We start from the raw sequence: 7,580 nt of genomic DNA, 5'->3' as shown, positions 1-7,580 counted from the left end.
GAACCATCTACTGAGAAAGCTAAACATGTCTAGTTAGGGCTTGGATCAAGAGAGGGGAGAGAGGAGGGTTCCTAACCTCTTCATTTGGAGGACAAGTTAGCTGGTGAAGATGTCACCAGCCCAATGGGGGCCACAGCCATGGACCTGAGTACCCCTGGTGAGTGTCCTATAAGCTCCAGATACCACCCTGCACATCATGTCTTTCAACCAAGGGAAATCACATGAGATCTTTCAATCAAGGGAATTTAACACAGGGAATTTGTTTTGCAGCTTGGACTTCCTGAGGAGCCAAATGGGATGGCGAGGTAACCAGACAGTTTAGTGCTAACAGTAAGTCACTGCTGCCATCACTAGGGCCAGGACAGGAAGGGGGAAGCTAGGGTTACCAGAGCCCATGTCTCAGGCCACCTGGCAGGTACTGGAACCACAGTAGAGATGCACAGGTTTGGGTGGGATGGGGATTTCTGGCAACTACCCTCCAATGTAGTTACGTTTACCCCATTTTAGAGATGAGGAAACTGAGACTTGGAGAGGTTTAGTGACTGGCCCAACCATGATGGAGGTCAGTGTGTCTGTCTTCATAGCTCTGGCCAAACCAGTCAGCTCAGGGACTTTGTGAGCCATTAAGAATTCAACAACAGAGGAAGACAACTTAGGAGCCTTCAGGTTCCAAAGACCCAACAAGGGTGAGGGTAAGGGATCAAGGGCTCTTGGGTGACAGCGATGCCCATGTGTCTCTGCTGTGCTGTCCCACCAAGTCCCAGCTGTAGCCCAGAGAAGCATGTTACATGAACCTGCAGCCTGGACTCTGAGTGTTGGGACTAAGGGCGATTCTTTTTCCTTTGAGGTCTTCTGTATTTTCCAAATCTTCCCAGAGGAACACGCACATCTTCATTAGCGGGAAGGACAGTTCATCTCCAGGCATCACTGAAAAGGTAGAAGTCTCCAGATGAAGCCTTTAGCAGAAGAAAAGTTGGGGCCAAAGATGACACGAGGGAAGACTGGTCAACACAGGTGGCTCATCACCAGCCTGCAGCCTCCTCCCCGGGAGGGAACACAACCAGGAGGTGAAAACATGCAATGGTAAGAGCTTCTGTTCACACATACACACCCAGCCCTCTTCCGCACAACACACACACATATGACACACACAAATACACTTCTGTGCTCTCATAAGCAGGCCCAGCACACATATTTGCTTACATGTACACATGAAACACACATATAAACACACATTCCCATACACACATATCCACACATGTGCAAACAATAACACACACATAAATTTACACATGCCAAACAGAAGTCTGTTGTGCACATGCACACATCACACCCATGTACACACACACACAAACATCACATACACACAGGCTCATTCTGCTTCTTTTCAAATGAGACTTGGCAAAATGTTCCTTGTCACAGCATCTCCCAGAGAGTGTCTGGCCTCCTTGGAGTAGATCCCAGTATCACCTTCCAGGAACAGAGAAGGCTTCACCTTTCAGCCCGAGAACACAAGCCAAACAGGTGCCGTCTCACAGGTGGGCCCCAGAGAGCACCTCCCGCTGTGATGCGAGTGGAGGCCCAGGCAGTCCCCCTGAGCACCCAGCAGTCCAGCGGCACCCATCAGGCAGCCTGGGAACTCCCTGAGGACCCACACCCTGCTGGGCCACCCCGAAGTCTCAGGAGCAGCTGCAGAATTGGCAGAGTCTGAGTGTCCCCAGAGGAAGTTGCAACGCCAGACCCAGCTGGGCACCCAGGAAGGCTCCTGGAGTCTCTTTATGAAGCGAGGGGTGCTGGGAAAGCTGAAGAGTCGCATCCAAATCAGTGAAGCTGGAACACACCCTCACACCATGCAGAAAAATAAACTCAGAATGCTTAAAGACTTAAAGATAAGACAAGACATCATAAAACGCCTAGCAGAGAACATAGGTAAAACATTCTCTGACATAAATCATACGGGTGTTTTCTTAGGTCGGTTTCCCAAGGCAACAGAAATAAAAGCAAAAATAAACAAATGGGACTTAATCAAACTTACAAGCTTTTACACAGCAAAGGAAACCATAAACAAAAAAAGAGGCAAGACTGGGAGAAAATATTTGCAAATGAATCGACCAACAAGGGCTTACTTTCCAAAATATACAAACAACTCATACAACTCAATAACAAAAAGCAAACAACCCATCAAAAAATGGCAAAAGACCTAAATAGAAATTTCTCCAAAGAAGACATACAGATGGCCAATAAGCACATGAAAAGATGCTCAACATCAAAATTATTATTACAGAAATGCAAATCAAAACCACAATGAGGTATCAACTAACACCTGTCAGAAAGGTCATCATTAAAATGATGTCTAAAAAACAATAAATGCTGGAGAGGGTGTGGAGAAAAGGGAACCCTTCTATACACTGGAAATGTAAATGTGGGAATGTAAATTGATGCAGCCACTATGGAGAACAGTATGGAGGTTCCTTAAAAAACAAGAAGCAGAATTACCACATGATCCAGTAATCCCACTACTGGGCATATATCCAGAGAAAACTCTAAATAAAAAAAAATACATTCACCCTAATGTTCATAGCAGTACTATTCACAATAGCCAAAACTTAAATGTACATTGACAGATGAATGGGTAAAGAAGCCATCATACACACACAGACACACACACACACACAGACACATATATATATATACATATATATATAATGGAATATTACTCAGCCATAAAAAAGAATGAAATAATGCCACTTGCAGGATCATGGATGGACCTAGAGATGATCACACCAAGTGAAGTAAGTCAGACAGAGAAGACAATTACCATATGATGTCACTGATATGTGGAATCTAAAATATGACACACACGAACTTATCTAAGAAACAGAAACAGATCCACAAACATAGAGAAGAGACTTGTGGTTGCCAAGGGGGAAGACAGGAAGGGGAGGGGTGGAGTAGGAGTCTGGGGATTAGTAGATGCAAACTACTATATGTAGGATGGATAAGCAACAAGGTCCTACTGTAGAGCACAGGGAACTGTATTCAATATCCTGTGATAAACCATAATGGAAAAGGATATGAAAAAAAAAGAAGAAGAAGAAAGAAAGGCCCTTGCTGTCAGAATACTCAGACCAAGCCCCTGTCCCTAGGTGGGCTCAGTTTCCTCCTCTGTAATGAAGGGGGCTCTCAGCACACCTCGGCACATCCCTTACCTGCTGCATCGGGATCTTGTAGTTCAAGCTGCAGGTTTAGCTCCTGATCTTTACAAGCAGGGGGAGAGGAATTTAATTCAGAGGCTAAAGGACATCCACCACTGTCAGTGCCACTATAACTATACATGCCACTCACTCACCAGAGGGCCCAGGTGGCTCAGGGAGAGAACACACCTCACCAAGTGGTACATTTACCCCCTCTGGGCCCCTTCAGGTTAACCACAGCCCCCTGTGGCTTGCCAAAAACAGCTGCCCATATGTTTCCTGGATGACAATGGAGCAGCAAAGGGCCTGGGATGGGAGGGGCCCGCTGGAAGCTGAGGGCCTCCAGGAGGTCTAGAACAGGAAGTGAGTGGCAGGCTGGTCTGCAGGTGTGGGACAGGGTCTCACAGGCTTCTGACACCAAGGCAGGGGGCCTGCTCTGGGTGGGCTAAGATTCCCCTCTGTAGAGAGGTAACTTTCCAAAGAGGATGCCCAGCAGAGACTGAATTTAGAGCTTTTGCTTATTTATTTTTTTAATGTATTCATTTTTATTCATTTGGCTGCATCAGGTCTTAGTTGCAGCATGCAAACTCTTAGTTCAGCATGTGAGATCTAGTTCCCCAACTAGGGATCAAACCCGGGACCCCTGCATTGGGAGCACAGAGTCTTAGCCACTGAAACACCAGATTAGTCCTAGAGTTTTCATTACTTTAGAGAAAGACCTTGCCTGTTACATGGCAAGATAGGTGAGGACAAGAAATTAGCTTGAAAAGACCTGGACTTGGCATCCCTTGGAAAAGGAGACCCTTGATGGTCCAAGGAGTAAGGAGAGGGCACACAGGGGCAAGGTAACTCAGGGTGCCCAGATAGTGCTGCCCTTAACCCTGGTGAGAGCCCGCACGCTGGTCCTTCCGGGCCGTGTTGGGTAAGGAGTTGGTGAGACAAAGGGGACGTGTACAGCCAGATGACCCACAAGCTGTGTGACCCTCGGCAGGTTACTCAACCCCTCTGATCCTTCATTTCTTCCTCTAAAGTATGATGTCATGTGAAACTTTTACAAGGTTGAATCACAATGAATACTGAATGAAAACAGCTCTTCTAGGGCACACCCTCTTCTTCAAGGGCGGCATCCCCAGGCCCGAGGGGTGACCCAGGGCCTCTGTCTGCAAGCGGCTTTCCAGGGCAGTAGCCAGAGTCCCAACAGAAAAACAAGAGTCCAGGCCAAGTGATTCCACAGGGAATTAATATAAGAAGGAGCAGATGAAAACCTAAAAGAAGAGGCAAGAAACCGCTGCTTCCCCCAGGCTGGAGGGACAGAGGAAGCAGGGCAAGATCAGTAGCTAAAACCAAGGAGGAGACACCGCCCGCCCGGGCTGCAGAGCTGCAGACAAGGTTCAGAGCCGAGAGCGCTGGAGGTACCCCGCCGGGTTTCTCTCCTCCCTTGTAGGGAGAGGCGGTGCCTGTCTCCCTTCCCCGCTTCCCATTGGCTAAACCTAGCGGGCATGCCCGCGTGCAAGGGACCCTGGGAAATGTAGTCCACGGGGTCGGGCCAGGCAGTACTGCAAAGCAGGAGAGCGGGCGGGGGCGGGGGTGGACCCGATGGCTGTAACTGATGCCCAGCTGTACCGTGGGGCGGAGAAGGGCTGCTGTGCCTGCCCGAAGGCAGCGGGTTTGCCTCTGCTGAATCTTCAAAGCTCCTCGATCCACACATCGGTGGAGGGTAAGTCTGGAAGGAGAAGCCACTGTCAGCCCGCACCATCAGGAGGGAGAACGGGAGAATGACCTTGTGGGCACTTCAGGTCACTTGACCCGGGGCCTGGGGAGCTAGTACGCTGGATCCCAACCCTGACCTCCCTGCATGATGGCTCCTGAGCCGCCCTGCCGGCCACAGCTGGGCATCTAACTCCGGGTTAGCGGAGCGCCCGCCAACATGGGGGGCGGGGAGGAGGAGGGAGAAAGGTGATGGGGGATTGGTAATAGCAGTTGCTGTTGGTGAAGGCTTTAAGAGTCTAGGCGCTAAGCTTCATGCTTTAGATGGACAGTATCATCTATTCTTTTAACAACCCGTAAAAGGCACCAAGTATGTCCCCATAAAATCCAGGGGGAAAATTTTTTTTATCATAAAAAATTTTTAAAGTATGTTCCAGGTGTCCACAAATAACTGAGCAAAGTCAAAATCCTGAAACTGAAAAATGGGAACCTCCCAGAAGGTCTGAGCAGGTGTGGTGTGACTGGCTGAGGCCAAACAAGACCTTGAGGTCAACATAATTTTCTGTTAGGTAGATAGAGAACCATTCACTTTGGCCTATGTTCTATGTAATACAGCAGGCATCAGCACCCCCTCTGTTTTCCTTCAGTATTTATTGTGATGCAGTGTTGTAAAAGTTTCACATGACATTATACTTTAGAGAAAGAAATGAAGGATCAGAGAGGTTGAGTAACCTGCCTAAGGTCACACATCTTGCCCATGAGAGACAGCATGTTACTCTGTGATGGAGTGGCTGCTAATGAACCCTCCCCCACTACTATTTCCCCACCTATCCAATCAGGTCCAGGGTGCCCGGCGCTGAGTTGAGGTGGCAGACAGGGTAGTGATGTTGGATGTTTATATTCTGACAGCATCCCAAGGCCAAATATAAACTGAGCCATGCCCCAGAGTGTGATTCTACACTGCCTCCAGGTCATGATGGTGAGCACACCATGTGTAGACAGAACAGGGTTGGTGAACCCCAGTGGTCAGCTCTCAGAAGCCTCTCTGGCTCTCCCTCACTTTTCCCTTTAAGCCAGTAAGAAGACAACAGCAGGAAGAGGCTATGGGACTCTCCAGTCTCCCTTGCCCTGCAGGCCCCAAGGGGGTTGGGTGACTTGTCCAAGGTCACACAGCTGGTGGAGGATAACCCCATACCACACGTGCAGCTGCAAAACCCATTTCATGCCTGCTTCCTCTCTCCGTCTCTGAAATGATGCCCCTTCACCACTTGAGTTTCGGTGGTTCAAAGCTAGAAGGCAGAATGGGTTGGGCTGCATTTTTCACAAAAGCTTTCACAGGTCACAGGCAAGATTTTGCTTGTGAACTGAAAGTAGGAATTTATTAAGTATGGTTTAGGGCACAGCTCTCTCCCTCCTCCCCAACCCAAATACATCAGGATCTTTTCTCCTACCCCCAAAATTATACAACAGGGTGGAAAAGAGGAATCTGTTTCATTTTCCCACTCTTGGTGGGACATTTCCCCACAAAGGCAATTCAGTCCTCACTGGAAGATTAGGAAAAGGGCAGCTCCCAGTCTCATGGCTGCATGAGACACAGGTGGACGAGAAGAGAGCTCAGATTGAGTCCAAGGCCTTGGGCTCCAGGCCTTTCGTCCACCAGGCCTCTCATCCAGGCCTCAGCCGTTTAATCGGGGGGTCAGGGGGCCACATCTTCCAGGTCCTTCTAGGAGGATTAACATACTTGGGGGCAGCAGTGCTAATACCTGAGTTCACAGCTAATGAGCTGCAGGGAGCAGGAGGCTATTTCAACGCACTCAGAGATGGGCAATCTACTTGAAAACGAGGCTACTTATGAATGCAAGGATGCTATTACATCAGAGCGCTTTGACTGCTTAAAAAGCATCCCCAAACTCAGTGGTTTAAAACAACAGCCATTTACTTAGTTCATGATTCTGCAAGTTAGCATTTTGGGCTGGGCTCACTCCTATGGCCTGTGGCAGGGTTTGCCTGGCCTGGCTGATGTGTCGATACAATGGCTCAGCCAAAGCGTATGGCTTCATCCTCACAGGGAAGCCTGGGCTTTATATCTTGTAGCTGCCAGGATCCCAAAATAAGAGCCGGGGGTTTCCCTGGGGGCTCAGCGGTAAAGAATCCACCTACCAATGCAGGAGACACGGGTTCGATCCCTAATCTAGGAAGATCCCACAAAGGCTATGCTCCACAACTGTTGAGCCTGTGCTCCGGAGCCCAGGAGCTGCAACTACTGAAGTTCGTGCATCCGGAGCCTGGGCTCCATAACAAGAGAAGCCACCACAGTGAGAAGCCCACGCAGCACAACCAGAGAGTAGACCCCACTCACTGCAACTAGAGAAAAGCCTTCAGAGCGACAAAGACCCAGCACAGCCAAAAGTAAATAAATAAAAATAAAATTTAAAAGACTGGAGCAGAAGAACTCAAGGTCGCAGTCACTGTGACTGTATTCCACTGCCAAGGTCAAGTGACAAGGCCAAGCCCGATTTGAGGATTCAGAAACTGGCTCCAGCTCTTCCTGGGGGAAGCTGAAAAGTCACATCCCAAAGGGGCATGAACACAGGGAGGAAAGAAGGACTGTTACCATGTCCCCAGATGTCCTTTGTAAAGTATTCTAGGAACAAAGTAGAGACTCCTGGCAAGAACAAA

This window comes from Bos indicus x Bos taurus, chromosome 13 (genome assembly GCF_003369695.1).
Source record: "Bos indicus x Bos taurus breed Angus x Brahman F1 hybrid chromosome 13, Bos_hybrid_MaternalHap_v2.0, whole genome shotgun sequence".
Classification (NCBI taxonomy): Eukaryota; Metazoa; Chordata; class Mammalia; order Artiodactyla; family Bovidae; genus Bos; species Bos indicus x Bos taurus.
Note: the sequence above shows the minus strand (reverse complement) of the source record.